A 23,648-nucleotide genomic window follows, 5' to 3' on the forward strand; every position below is an offset into this window, starting at 1 on the left:
GTTATGTCATTTGGGTTGACCAATGCCCCAACAGCCTTTATGGATTTGATGAACCGAGTGTTCAGGCCTTACTTGGACTCGTTCGTTATAGTCTTGATTGATGATATTCTGATATACTCCCGTTGTCAGGAGGAGCATGAGCAGCACCTCAGAGTGGTTCTTCAGACTCATAAGGATAGTCAGTCATACGCCAAGTTTTCGAAGTGCGAGTTCTGGTTGAGTTCTGTTGCATTCCTGGGTCACGTTGTTTCAGCAGAGGGTATTTAGGTTGATCCGAAAAAGATTGAGCCAGTCAAGAACTGGCCTAGACCAGCATCAGCCACAGAGATTCGGAGTTTCTTGGGATTGGCAGGTTACTATCGTCGGTTTGTGGAGGGGTTCTCATCTATTGCAGCCCCGATGACCAGGTTAACCCAGAAATGTGCCTAGTTCAGATGGTTAGACTAGTGTGAGGCGAGATTTCAGAGGCTCAAGACAGCTCTGACTATGACACCGGTGTTGGTTTTGCCCACAGGTTCAGGGCCCTATATAGTCTATTGTGATGCATCTCGTATTGGACTTGGTGCAGTGTTGACGCAGGATGGCAAGGTCATTGCCTATGCTTTGAGGCAGTTGAAGGTTCATGAGAAGAACTATCCAGTGCATGATTTGGAGTTGGCAACCATCGTTCATGCTTTGAAGATTTGGAGGCATTATTTACATGGTGTGACGTGTGAGGTGTTCACGGATCATAAGAGTCTACAGTATTTGTTCAAGCAAAAGGAGTTGAATTTGAGGCAGAGGAGGTGGTTGGAATTGTTGAAAGATTACGACGTCACTATCTTATATCACCCGGGAAAGGCCAATGTGGTGGCCGATGCCTTGAGTAGGAAGTCAGCCAGCATGGGCAGTCTTGCTTATATTCCGGTCGGTGAGAGACTGCTTGCTTTGGACGTTCAGGCTTTGGCCAATCGGTTTGTGAGGTTGGACATTTCTGAGCCTAGTCGAGTATTAGCTTGCACGGTCGCTCGTTCTTCGTTATTGGAGCATATCCGCGATCGACAGTTCAAAGATCCCCATTTGTGTGTCTTGAGAGACACGGTGTAGCATGTAGGTGCCAAGAAAGTAACCTTAGATGACGATGGTGTATTGAGATTGCAGGGGCGAGTTTGTGTGCCCAATGTTGATGGGATTTGAGAGTTGATCTTAGCGGAGGCCCACAATTCTCGGTATTCTATTCATTCGGGCATCGCGAAGATGTATCAGGATTTGAGGCAACACTATTGATGGTGCAGAATGAAGAAAGACAGTGTTGCATATGTGGCTCGTTGTTTGAACTGTCAGCAAGTTAAGTACGAGCATCAGAGGCCCGTTGGTTTATTTAAGAGGATTGAGCTTCCCGAGTGGAAGTGGGAGAGGATTATTATGGATTTTGTTACTGGAGTTCCGATGACTCGGAAGTAGTTTGATGCGGTTTGGGTTATTGTAGATAGGCTGACCAAGTCAGCGCATTTTGTTCCGGTGGCCACCACCTATTCGTCCGAGAGATTAGCTGAGATTTATATCAGGGAGATCGTTCGCCTTCATGGGGTGCCTATGTCTATCATCTCGGACTGAGGTCCGCAGTTTACCTCATATTTCTGGAGAGCGGTTCATCAAGAGTTGGGCAGCCAGGTTCAGTTGAGCACAACATTTCATCCCCAGACGGACGGTCAGTCCGAGAGGACTATTCAGATATTAGAGGATATGCTCAGAGCCAGTGTCATTGATTTCGGAGGCTCGTGGGACCAGTTCTTGCCTTTAGCAGAGTTTGCCTACAACAACAGCTACCAGTCCAGCATTCAGATGGCTCCATATGAGGCGTTGTATGGTAGGCGGTGTCGGTCCCGAGTCGGATGGTTTGAGCTGGGAGAGGCTCGATTATTGGGTACAGACCTAGTTCAGGAGGCCTTGGATAAGGTCAAGATCATTCAGGATAGACTTCGGACAGCTCAGTCTAGGCAGAAGAGTTACGCAGACCGCAAGGTCCGAGATATTGCTTTCATGGTTGGTGAACGAGTGTTGCTCCGTGTGTCGCCTATGAAGGGTGTGATGCGATTTGGGAAGAAGGGCAAGCTTAGACCTAGGTTCATTGGCCCATTTTAGATCTTTGAGCGTATGGGAGAGGTGGCCTATAGACTTGCTTTGCCGCCTAGCTTGGCAGCTGTGCATCCAGTGTTTCATGTATCTATGCTCCGGAAGTATCACGGCGATCCATCGCACGTGTTAGATTTCAGCATTGTCCAATTGGACAAGGAACTGTCATATGAGGAGGAGCCGGTGGCTATTCTAGACCGGCAGGTTCGACAGTTGAGGTCGAAGAGTTTTCCTTCGGTGCGTGTTCAGTGGAGAGGTCAGCCTCCTGAGGCATCGACCTGGGAGTCCGAGTCCAATATGCGAAGCAGTTATCCTCATTTATTTCCCGACTCAGGTACTTCTTTCTTTTGTCCATTTGAGGACGAATGGTTGTTTTAGAGGTGGAGAATGTGACGACCCAAAAGGTCATCACCGTAATTCTTCCTTGTTCCGTGCTTCTGAGCCTTGAAAACCTCGCTTTTAGTTGCCTGGATTTACGTGCGCAGTTCGGGCGCGTAACCGAAAAGCTTTTATGTTGAAATATGCAAATTATGTGAGAAATATGATGAATTTTGATATTAATATGCATAATATTGACTTCGGTCAACATTTTGGGTAAACGGACCCGGACCTGTGATTCGAAGGTCCCAGAGGGTCCGTAGAAAAATATGGGACTTGGGCGTGTGCCCTGAATCAAATTTCGAGGTCCCAAGCCCGAGAAATGAATTTTTGTGTGAAATTATTTCCTGAAATTTATTAAGGAAAATGAAGAAGAAAATTAATCAGAAAACTGTGGTATCAAGCTCGTATTTTGGTTCCGACACCCTGTACGAGTCTTAAATATGTTTTAAGCACTATCTGTAAAGTTTGGCTAAAAACGGACGTCATATGACGTGTTTCGGACTTAAAATGGGGAATTTGAGTTTTATGAAAGTTGAAAGAAAATCATGAGTTTTGAGGCTTGATCCTATGTATATGATGTTATTTTGGCGATTTTATCGCATGAGTAAGTCTGTAAAGTATTTTCGAGATCATATGAATGTTTGGTTTGGAGCCCCGAGGTCTTGGGTGAGTTTTGAGTGGGCCCCGGGAGGTCTTAGGCTTAAAAATGCAGGTTCAGATGTTGCAAGCCCCAGTGCGGCCGCGGTCATTTCAGCGCGGTCCGCGCTGGCAGCCACGCGGCCGCGGTGTTTTTCTGTGCGGTCCGCATGGTGGAGTTCAGAGGGTCGACCAGCGCGGTCGCGCACTAGATCAGTGCGGTCCGCGCTGGGTGGGTTCATAGAAAGCCCACTTCTTCCCTCCCTCGGCGCGACCACGGTACATTTCTGCGCGGTCCGCGCCAGCCCCTAGTAAAAGTATATATATTTGGGGCTTTCAGTCATTTTTCCTCTTTTCAAAAACCCAAAACCTAAGAGGCGATTTTCCAAACAACTTTTCTTCTCCAAAACCATTGGTAAGTGATTACTAACTTAATTTCTTCACTTCTTATCATCTTTTAACATGATTTTAACTTCAAATCAAAGATTTTCATGAGGAAATTGGGTGTTTTGGGTAGAACCTAGGTTTTCTACAAATTGAGAAGTTGGACCTCAATTTGGGGTCCGATTTCAAAACAAAACATATATTTGTGGATCGGGTTGCACGCCGCAACAATGTTAAATGATAAGGGATCGGATTGCGCGCCGCAATAGTATTGTTATTGTATCGTTGTAGGTATTGAGCTGTCCTTTCATATTTTAATAAGTTTCTTTTGTTGGTCTTGATATGTTTCCCCGAAGCATGTACCCCTCCCATTTTAAACTGCTTATTCCTGTCTATTTTCCGCAACATATTATATATCTGCTCAGGTTTATCTGGAGTCTGGTCCTAGACTCGTCACTACCTTGCCGGGGTTAGGCCAGGCACTTACCACCACATAGGGTCGGTTGTGCTAATGCTGCACTTCTGTGCGTTTTGCACAGATTACGGTACCGGAGCAGCTTTAGGACCGCAATAGTAGCGTATTGATCGGGAGCTGACTTCAGTCCAGAGACTTCAAGGTAGCCTAGCTGAAGTTCGCAGGCCGAAGTCCTTCTCCATGTTTAGTTTGTCTTCATTGTACCGAGACAGATATTTTGTATTTCCATTCAGACTTGTTTGTAGCACTCTTTAGCAGTCCGTGATTTAGTGACACCAGATTTTGGGTAGAGATTTGTCTTAAACTTCAACATTTGAATTTCAGTTTTACAAACTTAAAGTCTTCCGTTTTTTTGTTATTTATTTAAATTGCTTTCGAATATGGTTATTGTTGAGAAGTTATTAGAGAATATTTAAAGTTTGGCTGGCCTAGCTCCATTAGTAGGCTCCATCACGACTCCCGATGGTGGGGAAATCCGGTTCGTGACAAAAGCATAGCATTGTGGTTGGGTCCCACCGCCCTGAACTACATCCCTGGGAGGACCTCCTATTGGTCGGCCTCCACCTCTAGTGGCCTGACCTCCACCTCTAACACCTTGACCCCTACCTCTAGCTGGCTGGGCAGGCGGTGGAACACCGATGCCAGAACCATGGCACGATAACCCTGATGCTGAGAGCTGCTCAAGGCTCGAGGACAAAATCTAGCAATGTGCCTCGTATCGCCACAAGTATAACAAGACTTTAGCTACTGAGACTGCTTACCCTGAAACTGACCCTGACGGCCTGAGTAACCACCCTGAAAACTCTAGAGCGGAGGTTGACCGCGTAAAAAGGGGCGCAGACCGCGTGAAAAGGGGCGTAGACCGCGCATCTTGACTTAAAAATGGCATAGCCTCTGAACTTTCCTGCGCGGTCATGTGGCAAAACATTGAGGACCGTGCAGGTTGACCTTGAAAATGCCCAACTCTGAACTCTCCTGTGCGGCCGCGTAACAAAACAGTGCGGACCGCACAGGTCATTTTGTTCCCCCTTTCAGTTGTCTCTTGACACTTGGCAGATTTCTCTCCTTTTTGAGCCGATCTTTGGTATTTGTCATCTTGTCATTCAAACCTGCAATCAAGCACAACTTGTAAGCATTTTGGGACAAATTTATAGCAGTTAATGCACAAAGCTTTGGTAAGAATGGGTATAAAACATGTAAAAATCACAGTTATCAGCTCCCCCAAACTTAACCTTTTACTTGTCCTCAAGCAAATAAAATGAGACCTACCCCTCAATGGACAACACCCACGTAATTCCTGCTTATCCTAAAGTAACCTCAACAAGCATCAATTGGGACTAACAATTGCCCTCAATGCGAATGCATCATTAACACATTTAAACTTTGAAAGCTTGTAAGTCAAGTGTGACAAAAGAGCATCAATACTTGACACATTTCATTAAGGAACCTTTCTCAATTTCTTTGGTCATTGTGGAACCCAAACTCACACATCCTCGACTTTCCCTAAGTGAACCTCACCCTTTTAGAGTATTTGCACACAAATCGAGGTAAATGGACTTCTCTCTCATCTCTCATAAAGAAAAGTCTCTAAGTCCGGCTCTAAGTACCATATGCTTGACCCTTATGTAAGTATCCACTAATGTAGGCTTCCCTCAACTCAAGATCATATAGGGCTTTTGAGGAGTCATTGTGAAGGCTTTGGCTAAAGGTAGGACGTGTTTTTGTTCAAATGGGTTCAATCTTCCCCTAAACACTTCTTGGAATTTATTTTGGCACACTTTCTTGACTCAATTGAGTAATTCACTTCTTTCAAGGGGTTAGAGAGACACGTTATCACTCTTTCTTTTGCAATTCAAACCCTTTCTCCTTTTTACTACTTTTCCACACCCTTTTCACTTTTTTTTTATTGTCCTTGGATTCCCTTTTTGGTTCTTATTCATTTTTGTCTTTCATTTTGTCTTTTTCTCTTTTTCATCGCCTTGCTTTTCTTTTGCTTTTGTGCCTTTTTACCACATTGATGCCTTTCTTGTCTCTCCCCCCAAACTTAGACATTTGCCATTTACTCAAGGGAAGATTTGGGTGCCAAGAGAGGGTCTCGTTAAGAACGGGTATAGGCTTGTAGCTTGGTTCATGAACGAAAAAGGTTTAAGGCTCCAAAGGGTTGAACTAGGGATTATTTCATTGGTAGGTTATGGAAATTGTTCAAATTTTGCGTTTTGGATCAAGGAGAGCCTATAATCACGTCTCAAGTCAAGTTCCACCTATGATTTTGCCTCAACAGACATTCAGGGCAAGTTCTAGACCATCGGCTCGGTACTTGGGCTCACGATTCGAATTCTCACTACACACACTCAAGGATTGCCAAAGATGGAGTCAGGGGCCCACAACAACCTTAGATATGATTCAAGCACACAATGGTCCAAAATGACCACACGATGATTGTTTGGTCAACACAACAGTCTCAAGGCCACAACTTTCACCATCCTAAACACAACATAATGTCTTTGACCATAGGACCAAAGACAAATGTGCTAGGCCCAAGTGAAGCTTTGCCTGAGGTACCCTTAACTACAAAAACTTGAAAATCATAAAGGAAAATAAAAAACGGACTCAAACCCTTAAGAAGGTTGTCACGCTATCTATCATTGGGAAGAGCCACCCGGTTCGCACAACATCTACCCTTGGAAAGAACCGTGGCATTAAGAAAACCAAGGGCTTATTGCAAATACCAAAACAGAACAATAAGGCTACGAGCCTAACTTTGCAACTAAAATGAAAAATTTTAATGAAAAATAGAAAACCAAAATGAAAATCGAATGAATATGTACAAAAGGGGAGTAGAATATACAACCAGGGAGAATGAATATATACATAGAATTTGAGAGCATCTAGAATGAACAGTTATATACAAGCCATCTACAACTACGAATGTGCAGAAAGTAAAAGAATATATACAGTAATCCAACAGTCAATCCAAATAGTAGGGACATACCCCCACGAATAAAAGCTAACATTGTCCCCAATGCAAACTATCAAAATAAGCACAAAAATGAAAGAAAGGATATAGAAAGGCCCCTCAAGCCTCATCCATCACCCTGCGCTGGTCAATGGCTCCTAAGTCCTCTGTACTGGCGGGGACCTCAGACTGTTCCCCGACCTGCTACTGCTGTGCTGCTGGGACAGGTGCCTGCTCAAGAACTGGCTCATCAACTGGTGGGGCAGTGGAGGGACTTTCCTGAACTGGTACTACCTCAATCGCAACTCCCTTAGTGCTAGGGAGTTTCCTCTTATTCCTCAGCCTCTGCTCCTTCTCCTGTACCTGTGCAGCTGCTGGATATATAGTCGGGTCCCCAAATAGTAGGTCAAGTAGCAACTGATCCGCCATGAGCTTGTCCACATCCACTCTCAACTGTGTCACTGACTCCTTGAAAGCCTTCTGCTTCCTCAGCTTCTTGTGCTCCCGAGCCAATTTTTCCAATGCTTTGCCATGTGCCCCAACTGCCTTAGTCAAGACATCCTGCATCGCCATCATCATTTCCTGGTTGGCCAGGATCTTCTTCAGTGCCTCCTCAATAGAGGAAGGAATCTCAACAGTAACTTGCGCTCCTTGTGCTTGTACAGCATTGGTCAATGTGGACAACTTGGATGTCGCAGCTGACATCTAGTTGTTCAAACTAGCAAGGGAGTGGGTGAGCTGGTTTGCGGTGAACCGGTGAGTCTTTGATGATGGGACTACTGGGTCAGCTGTAATAGAAGGACCAACTGCTGACAACGGACCTGGAGGCAATGCCTCATCAGTAGCAGGAATGGTGGAAGGCTCACTGGGCTGCTCAATGACCGCTGGCTCCTCAGACTGTCCAGGTGCGGTAGAAGTGGATGCCACATTCTTCTTGCCCCTCTTCGGGTTGTCTGGACCCAGCTGACTATACCATGAGTACGGGTCCACCGGAGGTACCTTGACATCATATTTCTTTTTCTTCACTTTCAATTCTCTTAAGTACAAAGAGAGTGTGTTTGGGAAGGGGTAGTTTGTTTGGGTCTCATTACCAACTGTAGAAATCACTCTCGACATAATATTACCCACATTCAGAGGGAAACCCACCATGATTGTCACACCTCCTTTTTGCGCGCCCGCCCCGAAGGGTTAAACGCGCGGGTGGAGTTTTTCCAATTTAAGTGACAATATTCAAAATGGGATTATTTATTTAATTCAGAGTCGCCACTTGGGAAAGGTTTGGCTTTTGGTGTCCCAAGTCACCGGTTTATCTTGAATCCCAAATCGAGGAAAATATTCGACTTTTCCAAATGAAGTCTGCGAACCAGAAATTCTAAGTAAGGAATTCTGTTGACCCGAGGGAAGGTGTTAGGCACCCTCGAATCCCGTGGTTCTAGCACGGTCGCTTAAATTGTTATAATGGCTAAATATCTGATTTAAATACATGTTATGACTTACGTGCTTTTATTAAGTTTAAACCGCTTTTATTATTATCATTTATTTTTATAGAATTGCAACGTCGTGAAAATGCATCTCGAACCACGTCACAATCAATGCACCCGTAGTTGTTAACACATTTCGACTCCGTTGAGATTTGAATTTGGGTCACATCAATGTGCACCCGAATTTAAGAATATGATTTAATTAAGCCGCGCCTAAAGAGCCTGACGCGTTATTATTTTTGAGAAGGCCATGAGATTCACTAAACGGCCTAGCCTGAATTTCTAAATATTTATTATGATTGTTTACCGAAGGCCCTGCAAGTCTGCATTTTTATTTGGGCGAGGCTCGTCTCTATTTTTTGAAAGGATATCCTAAAGTGGCTACATTTTAATACATTTGTCCCTAAAAACTAAAAGAGAAGGAAAATGCTAAATTAACTATATGCTTTTGTCTAATCCGGATTCTTATCAATTTCTGATTGATTATTTACAAAGCGGAGGGATGTCATAACTTATGAAACATACTTTAATTGGACAAAGAAATTACATTCGAGATTGACCCAATATTATACTTGTGTCCAAACGTTTCTTGAATTGAATTTTACTAGACTTATTGGGGCTGAAATAAAGGAATTAACTACTAGGCGTTGTTACTAATGGGATTTGAATATGATATTATGTACTGCCTAACGAGACCCAGCAAAGACTAAAATAAAACAAGTCAACATAGTATAAGTTTGGAGTATCCATACCTTGTATTAACAAATAGCTACAAACTAAAACATGAAGGACCAAGCTCAGAAGTGTATTAGTTAACATACATTTTCGTACTATTGAACTGGGAACTAACAACTACACAGGCCCCTTAATATGCCATGAATATTACAACAAATGATTTTGAACTTCTTCAACCTTTTTCATTTCATGCTTTCAAACTGTTTCAATTACATCAATATGGGCTTTGAAATGTGTACCTGGAGATACTGAAAACGCAAAGGAGAAGAAGAAGAAGGTGGGAATCAGCAGCAGCAAAAGGGCAGAATTAACAGTAGCAGCAGGACAAAAATGCAGCAGCAATAGCGAGCAAGATAGCAGCAGTAATCAGAACAGCACCACAGAAAGAACTCAATTGAAATTCAGAAGAAGAAACACTGCCTAACGTATTGACAATAGCTGAACTTCAGACAAACAAGACCAAGTTTCTGATTTCTTAATCTGTTTTTATCTTCTTCTTGCTCTCTCTCTGTTCCTCACAGTGTGTTCCCTCTTTCTTCCTGTATTTTTCTGATTTCCCCTCCCCTCTAATTCTGTATTTGTTCCTATGCCTCACTCCCTTTTAGCTCTCAAGGTCCAGTGTGTATCTCCTCTCCTTCAGATGGTATCTCCCTTTCAAAACTCCTCCCAGTATCTGTATGTCTATCTCCTAATTCTGTCCCTCTCTATGTCTCTGTGTGTGTTACTCTCTTCTGTGTATCTCTCCCCTATCAGATGTCCTCTCTCCCTTTTTTCTCCTTTTTTTTCTATCTCTTAATGTGCCTCCCTTTATAAGCCTCAACATCAAAACCTTTTACAGCCTGTTAAATTAATCAGATACCCCTCCCATGTGCCCATTACTTTTCAGTTTCCACTCAGCTATTTAAGTATTAATCCCATGACATTCCCTTGGCAGGCTTTAACTTTTCATTTTATTATCTAAAAGCAAGTATGGGCAGTAAAATATATCTGACAGCATATACTGTCAGATTGTTTAAAACTTAAAAGCTCCTTAATGCAGAAAAACAGGCTGTGCACAAGGCACATGAGGTGCACCAATGCACATGCTGTGCACGAGTGCACATGCCTTCCAATTCAGGATTTAAACATAAACAATCCCTTTTTTACATTGACTGATCCAAATCAACAGCTATAAGTAAACAAAACTGGTTCTGAATTGATTTCAACAAATGTTCAACAGAAGCAAATCGATTTACTATGCTCAGACAGTTGAAATTAATTGACGACACATGTCGACTCGACTATATTAGTATTAACATACACAATCGTAGCCAAAAATCAGACATTTAAACGGTATTGATACATGGTTCGCATTATACTGACTAAGCAGGAATACACTCGAGGAGTCAACTAGTCAGTCCAAACTCGAAAAATCAGCTACTTGCACAAACAAATACATAATGCCTTATCAGAATAGGAGGGGGGAATTTAGACAAACGAACAGAGGTTCAGGCGAAGTAGTTGAAGCACAGTTGATAGAGGTCAAGGACATAAACAGCAAACGAACAGACCCTTACAACAATCAAACAAACCAAAACAACTAAGAAAAGAAAGAAAACTCACCTTATACCGCAAAAAGATCAAAACCTTAACTCGGACTTGGTCAAGCCTTTCTTAAGGCTGAACGGACTTTAAACGAAGTGTTTCTCAGACGAGAAACACTTGGATTAAAGTCCATTAGACCTTAACCTCTTCGGTTCGAACGTATATGGACCAGTGACGAAGAACCCACAAATTCCAAAACTCAGATCTGGGATTCATGCTTCCCTGATCAGATTCGGACCAAACCAAGTATGGTTTGGTCACGAGGGGGGTCTGGGGAGTGTCTGGTATGAAACTGGGGTTGGTTGGGTTAGATCGAGTTTTGACTCGAATCTTCGAATGAAGATTCGAGGACCTGGGGGGTGATTCGAACCATGGGGTTGGTAGATTTGGGTTCAGGATGGCATGGGGGTCCTATGGTGTTCAGGGGAAGGTCACCGGCATCCATGCCGCCGGTTTTCATGGTGAAGGGTACAGGGGCGGCTCTAGGGTTTGGGTGTTGTGGTGAAGACGACGAAGGCTGGGGTTTGGATAGGGGGGCAGGGTAGTGTTATGCGCTTATATAGTTAGTGGGCAAGTGGATCCTGGCCGTTAGATCAATCTAGATCTACGGTTTGGATCTGATGGTCTTAAGTGAAACGGTGTCGTTTCAAATGTTGAGGGTTTGGGTTTGGTCCGGGTGTAAACGGGTCGGGTTTGTTGATGGGTTATGGGGATTGATCTTGGCCGTTGATCACTCTGAGATCAACGGCCCAGATCAGGCACGACTCAAACGACGTCGTTTGGACGTCCTGGGCATCAGGTGACCTGGGCCGGGCAGGCCTGGGTCTTGGGCTGTTTGTTTGGGCCAATTTTGTTAAAATTGGCCCAAGTCCGGAAGGGGTCTTTTCTTTATTTTTTTTTTTTTTTTATTTCTTTTTCTTATTTATTTTAAAACAAAACTAAGCCAAAAATCAAATTAAAATTAAATACACACTCAAATACAATTATTTGCACACATACTAAAATATTTCAAAACAGGTAAGGTCAAACCAAATAAAATCACGGACGAAAATGCCTAATCACGATTTTCTATTTAACGACCGGATTACGGTTTGAATTATGCAGGACACATATATTTTTTGAATTTTATTTTAATAAAGTAAATAAATAAAAATGGGCCAAAGTCATAAATAAATCAACAAAGTGCCGCACAGAAATCCGAAATTGTACAGCAGGGCCAATTATATTTGTTTTTATTTCTTTTTGGAGCGATTGTCGTGTGAAACAAAAATCACGTGCTCACAGCTGCCCCTCTTTGTTCGGAAACACGAAGAGTTTTCGTGCAAAGATAAAGTGAGCGTGTATGAGCGATTTTTGCCTATGGACCACTCCGTATGAAGCATTTTTTTTTGAAAGATCTGACCGAATCTTGCTTCAAAGATTTCCTACATATCCTGGGCTAAACAGGAATCAGGTCAATGTAGTTCGAGAAGTTTTGGTAGCTGGGGCTACCATGGGACTGCAATGCTTGCTGCTACTGCTGCTGCTGTTGTCACTGCTACGTCACTGACCGCCTTATTACAACCAAACGAAAATTGGAAACTGAACTAACTACTTATATGCATGTCAACTGCTAGTTACAAGATTCCTATCTATGATTCTTTTACGACTTGATCTTGGGTCTTAGCTGATTCTGCTTGTAGACTCCGATCTGAATCTTGATGCTTGCGAGTTGCGGCGACTTGTTTAATCTCTGGGATACTGAGTGAGACGCGACTGGCAGAGGTCAGGACCTTAGTCAAATGTTGGAGTCGATTTGCTTTCCCTTTACTCTGATATCTCGGGATATCTCTTTTTTTTTTTGTCTTTTTTTTCTTCTTTGATTCCGAACTGGGATTTATCTCGTGGGTCATTTCGATCCATGTGGCTCGAGGTCAGACCTGCGGGAGAAAAGAAACAAACAAACGAAATTTTCTGCCCCAGTTTCACTAGGAAAATTTCGTTACTTATTCACCAGGAAGTTCATAAAATTGATGAAAGAGGATATGCGTGCTCAGTTCAGGGTTGGAGCCCTAATATCGACTAGCTGGGGAAAGGTTCAGTTTAAGGTTTAAAACCCTAACGCCGAACAAAGGAAGAATTCAGTTTTAAAAACCCTAATGCTCACTAAAAGGAAAAAAGTTCAGTTTAGGGTTTAAAACCCTAATGCTGACTAAAAGGAAAATTCAGTTTAGGGTTTAAAACCCTAATGCTGATTGCATGAAAAAGCTCAGTTTAGAGTTTAAAACTCTAATGCTGGCTGAAAGGAAAAAGTTCAGTTTAGGGTTTTAAAACCCTAATGCTGACTAAAAGGAAAATTCAGTTTAGGGTTTAAAACCCTAATGCTGATTGCATGAAAGAGCTCAGTTTAGAGTTTAAAACTCCAATGCTGGCTGAAAAGAAAAAGTTCAGTTTAGGGTTTAAAACCCTAATGCTGACTAAAAGGAAAATTCAGTTTAGGGTTTAAAACCCTAATGCTGATTGCATGAAAAAGCTCAGTTTAGAGTTTAAAACTCTAATGCTGGCTGAAAGGAAAAAGTTCAGTTTAGGGTTTAAAACCCTAATGCTGACTAAAAGGAAAATTCAGTTTAGGGTTTAAAACCCTAATGCTGATCGCATGAAAAAGCTCAGTTTAGAGTTTAAAACTCTAATGCTGGCTGAAAGGAAAAAGTTCAGTTTAGGGTTTAAAACCCTAATGCTGACTAAAAGGAAAATTCAGTTTAGGGTTTAAAACCCTAATGCTGATCGCATGAAAAAGCTCAGTTTAGAGTTTAAAACTCTAATGCTGGCTGAAAGGAAAAAGTTCAGTTTAGGGTTTAAAACCCTAATGCTGATTGCATGAAAAAGCTCAGTTTAGAGTTTAAAACTCTAATGTTGGCTGAAAGAAAAAAAAAGTTCAGTTTAGGGTTTAAAACCCTAATGCTGGCTGAAAGGAAAAAGTTCAGTTTAGGGTTTAAAACCCTAATGCTGACTAAAAGGAAAATTCAGTTTAGGGTTTAAAACCCTAATGCTGATTGCATGAAAAAGCTCAGTTTAGAGTTTAAAACTCTAATGCTGGCTGAAAGGAAAAAGTTCAGTTTAGGGTTTAAAACCCTAATGCTGACTAAAAGGAAAATTCAGTTTAGGGTTTAAAACCCTAATGCTGATTGGTTGGGGGCAAAGTTCAAGAATACTAAGCGACCTTTCCTTTTGAATTTTCTTGTTTTAGTAGAAGATACAAGGGAGTTTCGTGGAAACTTACCTTTCGAGTGAATTCCTTATTGCCAAAATATTTCTTGTACCCATGTACCTTCTTCTTTGGGCGACACCTGCTCCTTGCACGGTTGTCTTGGATTACACCTGTTTCAACTTTTCAGACAAAGGACAATTGTTAGTTCGGAAATGACGGTCGGTTTGGTGACCTTGATCGTTCCCGGTTGCTTTGTTGCGTCTTTATTCCTGTTGTGAAGTCCCGTCATTGATTTGATTCACATGCCGAAACCCTTTAGACCGCTCAGGCTTGTATTTCCAGATTCTGTGATGATTTGCCTCGTAAAGCTCTTTTTCTTTTCTCTTTTTTTTGTGTCCCGTTTTGCTTGGAGGTTCTCAACGGGGATTTTATTGGAGGTATTTTGTGGGGATTTGTACAAAAGGGAAGCTTTGTGGGGAATATTTACAAAGCGGATTCTTTGTGTGGAATTTTGTACAATGGGCATGCTGGGGATTTACTTCAAAGTGGGATTTCTAGGATTTGTTGGGGTAAGCTTGTTGGGGATGTCTACAAAAGGACTCGCTGGGATGTGCTGGGGAGATTCCATTTTTTTTTTTTTTTTTATATATTGGGGAGATTCTGTGGGAGATTGTACAAGACTCTGTTGGGATTTGTACAGGGGGAGACTCTGTGGGGATTTGTCCGAAGGTGGACTTGCTGGGGAAGATTTCAAGATTTCTCTCTTTTTCCTTTACTCCGGAACACCATCAAACGTCATGCTTGGGTAATCATATCAACGAGATGAGGTGCTTTCCATCATGAGACGGGATTCCGTGAAAACAAACCATGCCACCTACTCTTTCCGGTGTGTTCTGAACTCGGGGTAAAAATGCAAAAGGGATTCGAAAAGAAACAAAGCAGGGGAAAACAAATCAGAAAAGGAATACCCTTTTCGGGGCGAGAAAGACTTATCTGAGGAAGATAACGCTGGCTTTAAATGACATGACATGCTCTTTGGACTGGACGTCCGACCTTCCATGAACTTGCGTTTTCCTGAACCAGAACAGATCTGTGATTCCAAAACCGGTGGAACTTCGCCGAGACCTTCTTGGAGTGGCGTCATTCCTTTTCGGCCGACAGCGCCCTTTGCGGGTTTTCACTGGCTGACCTCTCTCATTTCTCTTCCTGTCATCGCTTGATAGCACTCTTTGCGAGTTCTTACTAAACAAGCTCTCTCATTTTGGTTTCTCTTCTCCCGTCGCCTCGTGGTGCCCGAAGGTTTTCACCGCCGAGACTCTCTCATTTTATTTCTCTCAACTCAGGGTGTGCCGGTTTCCATTTGTGATGCTTATTGGTTTCCCACTATCTTTGGTAATTGATTTGAAGGCTTGTACTTGGTAAAGAGAGGTAGCTGATACTAAACTTCTCAAGTGTCCGACATGCCCCGGTTTTCAATTTCAGGGTGGATGGGATTTTGTTGTTGGTGTGACTGAACCTCAGGGAGAGGCTGCCTACGTATCCTTTCGGAATCAAGTCAAACGTAGTTCAGGCCTCAATCAATGTTTTGTTTTTTTTTTTTTTACAGCTCAAAAGTTGGTAGAGAGAATTGGGTAGTGTTTGGGGAGTAGTGGGGAATAAACACCTTCGCCCTTTTCAACGTGTCAGGACCACTTGGAGTATGATCTAGACATAGTACCTCTTGACTGCATCTGCATTCACTGCTGTGTCAGGGTCATTTCCTTCGATATCACCTAAATACAATGCTCCTCTTGGCAATATTTTCCTTACGATGTATGGGCCTTTCCAATTTGGGGCAAACTTTCCTTTTGCTTCTTCATGATGCGGCAGAATACGCCTCAGTACCAATTGTCCTACTTCGAAATTCCGAGGTCGGACTTTCTTGTTGTAAGCACGGGCCATCCTTCGTTGGTATAACTGTCCGTGACAAACTGCAGCCATCCGCTTTTCATCAATCAACGTCAATTGCTCCAGTCGAGTCTTAACCCACTCGCTGTCCTCGATTTCTGCTTCGACAATGATTCGAAGTGAAGGAATCTCTACCTCTGCCGGTATTACGGCCTCGGTCCCATAAACCAAAAGATAAGGAGTCGCTCCCACCGATGTGCGTACCGTAGTGCGGTACCCCAATAATGCAAAAGGTAACTGCTCATGCCACTGTCGGGAATTTTGTATTGTTTTCCTCAAAATCTTCTTGATGTTTTTATTTGCAGCTTCCACAGCACCATTGGCTTTTGGCCGATAAGGAGTGGAATTCCTGTGTGTTATCTTGAATTGCTCGCACACATCTCCCATCAAGTGACTGTTCAAGTTTGCTGCATTATCTGTAATGATAGTCGCAGGAATACCGAAGCGACAGATAAGATTTGAGTGTACAAAATCCACTACAGCTTTCTTGGTGACCGACTTGAGAGTGACAGCCTCTACCCATTTTGTGAAGTAATCGATGGCAACCAGTATAAACCTGTGTCCATTCGAAGCCTTTGGTTCAATTGGTCCAATGACGTCCATGCCCCAAGCGACAAATGGCCAAGGTGCGGACATGGGATGCAGTTCCGTGGGAGGTGCATGAATCAAATTACCGTGCACCTGACACTGATGACACTTCCGAACGAAACTAAAGCAATCCTTTTCCATGGTCATCCAGTAATAACCTGCTCGAAGGATTTTCTTTGCCAAGACATACCCGTTCATGTGAGGTCCACACACACCTGCGTGTACTTCGTGCATGATCTTTCTCGCTTCCTCGATATCGACACATCTTAAGAGATTGAGGTCCGGAGTCCTCTTATATAACAATTCACTGCTCAAAAAGAAACCACTTGCATGTCGCCTAATGGTCCTCTTTTGATCTCCAGTTGCATGCTCGGGGTATTCTTGTGTCTTCAGGAATTTCTTGATGTCATGGTACCAAGGCTGCGTATTTGATCCCGCCTCGATTACACTGCAGTAACCGTGTCTTTCCTTGATTTGGATTTCCAAAGGATCAACGTGGGTGTCGCCCGGGTAGGGTAGCATAGAAGCCAGAGTAGCAAGTGCATCTGCCAGTTCATTGCGACACCTCGGAATATACCTGAATTTTATTGAGGTAAAGCGCTTGCTAAGGTCCTCCACATGTTGTCGGTATGGGATAAGTTTGACATCCCGAGTTTCCCATTCACCTTGAACTTGCCGGATGATCAGGTCAGAATCTCCCATAATCAGTAAGTCTTTGACATCCTGATCGATTGCCATATGTATGCCCATAATGCAGGCTTCATATTCAGCTGTATTATTTGTGCAGAAGAAACGAAGTCTAGCTGTGGCGGGATAATGCTGACCGGCAGGTGAGATCAAAATTGCCCCAATCCCTATACCCTTGGCGTTCACGGCTCCGTCAAAGAACATCTTCCAAACATGAGCTTCCTCTGAGATTACTTCTACGGTGTTTACCTCTTCATCTGGAAAGTAGGTATCCAATGGCTGGTATTCCTCATCGACCGGGTTTTCGGCCAAATGATCTGCTAACGCCTGGGCTTTCATTGCCGTGCGAGTGACATAAACTATGTCGAATTCCGTAAGCAAGATTTGCCATTTAGCCAGTCTCCCAGTAGGCATTGGTTTCTGAAATATATATTTCAAGGGATCCAACCTGCTTATGAGGAATGTAGTGTGGGCTTGGAGATAATGCCTCAGCTTTTGAGCAACCCATGTGAGAGCGCAGCATGTCTTCTCCAACAGAGTGTATTTGGCCTCGTAGCTGGTGAATTTCTTGCTCAGGTAGTAGATCGCCTGTTCCCTTTTCCCGGTCACATCGTGTTGCCCCAGGACGCAGCCAAAGGAGTTCTCCAAGACTGTCAGATACAAGAAAAGTGGCCTCCCTGGTTCGGGAGGGACCAAGACTGGGGGATTCGAAAGGTACTCTTTGACTTTATCAAAGGCTTCTTGACACTCCGTTGTCCACTTAATCGCCGCATCTTTTCTTAACAACTTGAATATGGGCTCACACGTGCTTGTCAGCTGGGCAATAAATCGACTGATGTAGTTCAGCCTGCCCAAAAGACTCATCACGTCTTTCTTCGTTCTCGGGGGAGGTAGATCTTTGATAGATTTTATCTTAGTCGGATCTAGCTCGATACCTCTCCTGCTTACGATGAAACCCAAAAGTTTACCTGACGGAACTCCGAAAGCGCATTTGGCTGGATTTAGCTTCAAGTCATACTTCCTTAGCCTCTCGAAGAATTTCCTCAAGTCTTGGATGTGGTTATCCTGCGTCCTGGACTTGACTATCACATCGTCCACGTACACCTCTATTTCCTGATGCATCATGTCATGGAAAATGGCGGTCATGGCCCTCATGTAAGTAGCCCCAGCATTCTTTAGACCAAATGGCATGACCCGATAACAGTAGGTGCCCCAAGGCGTGGTGAAAGCAGTTTTCTCGGCGTCCTTCTCATCCATCAGCACCTGATGATACCCGGCATAACAATCTACAAAAGATTGTATTTCGTGTTTGGCGCAATTGTCAACGAGGATGTGGATGTTGGGCAGCGGGAAATTATCTTTAGGACTTGCTCTGTTCAGATCTCGGTAATCTACACATACCCGAGTTTTCCCGTCCTTTTTTGGTACTGGAACCACATTCGCCAACCATGTTGTATATTGGACTACCCGGATCACTCCTGTTTTCAGTTGCTTGGTGATCTCCTCTTTAATTTTGTCACTGACCTCGGTTTTGAACTTTCGTTGCTTTTGTTGAACCGGAGGACAATCAGGATGAATCGGCAATTTGTGAACCACTAGATCGACACCTAGTCCCGGCATGTCATCATATGACCAAGCAAACACGTCTTTAAATTCAAGAAGAAGTTGAATTATCGCCTCTCGCGTTTTCTTGTCCGTGTGAATGCTTATCTTGGTCTCCCGGATTTCTTCCGGGGTTCCTAAATTTACCGGTTCAGTGTCATTCAGATTTGGCTTAGGTTTATTCTCGAAATATTCCAACTCTCGGTTTATCTCCCTAAAAGCCTCTTCCGCATCATATTCTGGTTCTGGATTCATTAATTCGCAGTTAAATAGCTCATTGTGATCTGGGCGTGAAGTCCGCAAGCATGTCATATTTAAAGCCGCATTATTAGGACTGAAAAGGAAGATAAGAGGAAAAGTAATAAAATCAGAACAAAAGAAAGAATAGGAAAGCAATGATGATTTTTTTTTATTTTCTTTGGAAAATTGGAAGACAACAACGTTTACAACTAGGAATTCGGGACAACAAAAAGAAGAAAACGTTCAAGTTATGTCCCGGAGATAACTTGTGATACAGGAAAGGTGGCAGGACAGGTCTACCCGGACTTCCGTCTAGTTGGGAATGGCGTGATCTCCCAGTTTTGGAGCTTGGCGTTTGGCCCCATGTATATCATCTCAGCAGTGCTCGTGCCTTCGCCTGGTTGAACCATGTGGACCTCGTAGAGCATTTCCCTCATTGCCCCACATATTTCCTCGATTTCCTCAACTGTGAAGACCTCATCTTCTTCTTCTTCAGTGTACCCTGGCCTGACAAAAGTCGCATGTAAATCCGGCAGTGGTTGAGGCAACTTCCAGCCCTCATTTCTCCTTTTCTTTGCCCATTTTTCGTCTGCTGGAGTAGGTTTGAAACCTAGTCCAAAAGGTTTCTTGACGACTGGTAAAGTAATGGGTTCCGTCATTCCCTGAAGGGTTCGTCCAAGCCCCTTCCCTGGCCTAAATCCGTGTCGGATCATCTCTTTGGCCACCATAACCGAAGCGTTAGACAAGAAAGGCTGGGGGCAAGGTACTCCCTCTTCGTGCTGCTCTGCCAATACCACCTCGAAAGCTTGATAGACCGTATGCTCACTCCCTTCTCTTGGTTCAAGATACGGGATAGATGGGTCCCGATAAATGGCATGTTCGTCTTCTCCATGGACCACGATCTCTTGGTCTTCATACTCGAACTTCACCATCTGGTGAAGAGTAGAAGGCACGGCTCCTGCCGCATGGATCCAAGGCCTGCCAAGGAGGAAATTGTAAGATGTGTCCATGTCGATCACTTGGAAAGTGACTCGAGATTCGACTGGTCCTATGACCAGCAACAGGTCTATTTCTCCCATGGTGTCTCTCTTGATACCATCGAAAGCTCTCACGCAGACGTTGTTGGGTCGGATTCTTCCGGTCTCAATTTCCATTCTTTGCAGCGTGGAGAGCGGGCAGATGTCAACACCTGATCCCCCATCCAGCATCACCCGCTTGACATAGTAGTCCTCACATTTGACTGTTAAATGCAATGCCTTGTTGTGTGCTGCTCCTTCCGGGGGTAGATCGTTCTTGCTGAAGGAGATTTGGTTGACGGCGAAGAATCTTTCTGTCATCCGCTCTAGTTGCTCCACCGAGGTTTCGACCGGTACGTATGCTTCATTCAGGGTTTTCAGCAGGATCTTTTGATGCTCGGTTGACCTCATTAATAGTGACAGCATGGACACTTGCTCAGGGTGCTTGCGCAGCTGGTCTATCACTTCGTAATCCGGCATCTTCATCTGTTTGAAGAACACTTCCGCTTCTTCAACACTCACAGGCTCCTTTGGAGGGAAGCGCCTTTGTGTGGCGTTGTTCAGTTCTTGGGTATTTGAGTACCCTCCAACGAAAGTATTTTCTGGAAGTTCTTCCATGACCTCCTTACCTTTATACATTACCAAAGTCTTTTGATAATTCCACGGCACTGTGGACGGGTTGGTCATTGGCTTTTGTGGCACGCGTCCGATAACCACTGGCTCATTCAGCCGAGGTGGTTGAATCGTCCCCCGGACCACATAGGCCCCTTTTGGCACATACATAGGTTTTGTCTTTTTGATCCCGAAGTTCTGCGTCTTCTTGGCTTGACCTCGTGGTATGTAAAGAACTCCACCCTTTGCTGGTACTACTTTCTTCTCCACCTTCTTTTCGGGCTTGCTTTCTGCAGCCTTGGCCTCCTCCCCCCTTTCTGATTTCTGGTCTGTTTCAGGCCTCCTCGCTGTGTCGACAATGGCAATTATGGCTTTCAAGGCAGGGTCGAACTCTTTGTCTTCACAAATCATGCCGATCAGCGGCCCATTATTGTGAGCGGGCAATGGATTGTTAGTTACATTTGGGATCTCTTCGTCCCTTAGCACTATCTTCCCCTGCTCTATCAAATTTTCGACCACTCTTTTCAATGACCAGCAGTCGTTTGTATCATGTCCTTCGGCCCCTGAATGATAGGCGCATCTGACTCCGGCTTTGTAAGAAGGAGATGTCGGGTTTTGCCTCGTTTGGGGAATTGGTTGCAAGAAACCCAACTGGACTAGCTTAGGGAACAATGTGGAGTATTGTTCACCGATGGGCGTAAAAGTCCGCCGTCGAGGTGGCTCCTGGGGGCGGTAGTTATTCTGCGGGGGTTGTGGGTTATAGTGGTTGCGGTAAGGAAGCTGATTTCTGGGAGGTGGAACTGGGCCTCGGTTGGCTTGTTGTGGTGAATGGTTATAAGGCTGGGCATTCATGACCATATAAGGTTGATGAGCATATGCCACATTTGAGTGGGGGTAGTAGTGTTGTGGGGCCCTTTCCGAAAAATGGGGCCTGGGATGACGATACTCCCTTGCTTCAGAGGCTGCCATAGCCGTTTCTTCCTTCTTCTTCCCCCTTGTCGTCCCTCCAGACCCGCTTTGGACGGCCTGGGAGGTTGCCCTTATGGCTGCTTGACTCAATATCCGACCCGTTTTCAGCCCATTCTCTACCATCTCTCCTATCTTGATTGCTTCCGCGAATGGCTTACCCATGGCTGACATCATGTTTTGGAAATAGTCAGACTCTTGAGCCTGGAGAAAGGTAGTGACCATTTCCACTTCATCCATGGGAGGCTTCACTCTCGACGCCTGTTCACGCCACTTAATAGCATACTCTCTAAAGCTTTCCGAAGGCTTCTTCTTCAAATTCGACAGAGAGTTTCGGTCTGGCGCAATGTCGATGTTATACTGGAATTGCTTTACAAAATCTCTGGCGAGATCATCCCATATATGCCATCGGGACATTTCCTGATCCATATACCATTCCGAAGCTATCCCTACTAAGCTTTCCCCAAAATACGCCATTAGCAGTTCTTCCTTTCCGCCGGCTCCCCGCAATTGGTTGCAGTATTTCTTAAGATGTGCAATGGGGTCACCGTGCCCATCGTATTTCTCGAACTTGGGGGTCTTGAAACCCGTCGGCAGGTGCACGTGAGGGAACATGCACAGGTCGGCGTAAGAGACGCTCTTTTGCCCGCTCAAACCTTGCATATTCTTCAAACTTTGTTCAAGGCTTCTCATTCTCTTAGCAATCTCATTTTGTTCTGCAATCCTGGGGTTCTGATCCTGTCCCGGTGCGAGTTCGCACTGAGGCGGTAGAGGATTATTGTTGGTAGCGAACCTGGTTGGTTCCATTGAGAACGATGGTGCTTGGAATGTAAAAGAGGATGAGTCAAAGCTTGGCTTGTATGTGGCAGGCTGTGCCGTAGCTGGGCAAGGCGATGCAGTAAAGATATTCATGCTTGCATCAGTGGCCGACATTCGGGGATGAGGCTCAGAAGGTGATCCGGCGGAGAAAACGGAGTTGGCTGGGTACCCGAATGGGGTAGCAGGGTAATTTATGGGGACATTAGAAGTCCCACCTGACCTGGAGAATAATTCAGGGAATCCGGGGACGACACTTGGCGGCTCTTTCCCATTGTTCCAGTCATCCAGCATTTCCAACATGCGGAGCCGTAGGATTCTATTTTCTTCCGCAGTTGCGGATTCAGGCGTGAGGACGGCTGAGATTGAGCTCTCCTCAGAGACGGGGACTGTTTGCAATGGAATTTCCGAAGACATTTCCACACTTCCTTTTGACCTGGTGAAGTAAGTGTGAGTACTGCTTCTAGTCCTAACAACAGGTAGTTGAACACCTCTCCTTGATCTCGTGAAGTATGAATGCGAGGCCAGACTTTCACCAAACCAACCGTCTTTTCAAAAACCCTGGAAAATGCTCAATGACAAGTGCACGGTTAATTTGCAGCAAATAACGGATAGTTAATCTCACGTTGGGCATGATGCACCTATACAGTTAAGTGGATTGCTATATGTCTGCTACGAGAGCATGCGTCATTCCGGTATTTTTCCTCTTATTTCCCCCTTTTTTTTTCTTTTCTTTTGTTTTCTTTTTTTTTATTTACATTTATTTTTCTTTTATATATATATATATTTTTTTTTAGCAAAAGAAAATGCGATCGGATCCGATGAGGATTGCCTACGTATCACGATACTCACGTGAATCAGATCATTACGTAGTTCGAAAACACAAATGAGCGTGAAAGAAGCAAACTCTTTATTATTGAAGCAGTCTATTACAAACTACATTTTGCAAAAGAAAAAGCAAACTTTGAAAATAAACCTAGACTCAAAAATAGACTAAAAATCACCCTGATGAAAAAACAGGCAGAAGATGCTAAGATACAGATTTGACCTATGAATGCATTATGGTTTTAAAAATTGGTTTCCGCGGGGCGTCGTTCGGCCTCGCCGCGGTCCTAGGCGTGAGATCCCTCTCAAGTTGCTCTAGCTCGTGCATAGTCTGCTTGACATAACCCATTACTGCCGAGAGGACGGTAGCGCTGGACATGTTCTCACATCGTAGGCATCGTCTGGTGATGGCATG

The sequence above is a fragment of the Nicotiana sylvestris genome, chromosome 3, assembly GCF_000393655.2.
Source record: "Nicotiana sylvestris chromosome 3, ASM39365v2, whole genome shotgun sequence".
Classification (NCBI taxonomy): Eukaryota; Viridiplantae; Streptophyta; class Magnoliopsida; order Solanales; family Solanaceae; genus Nicotiana; species Nicotiana sylvestris.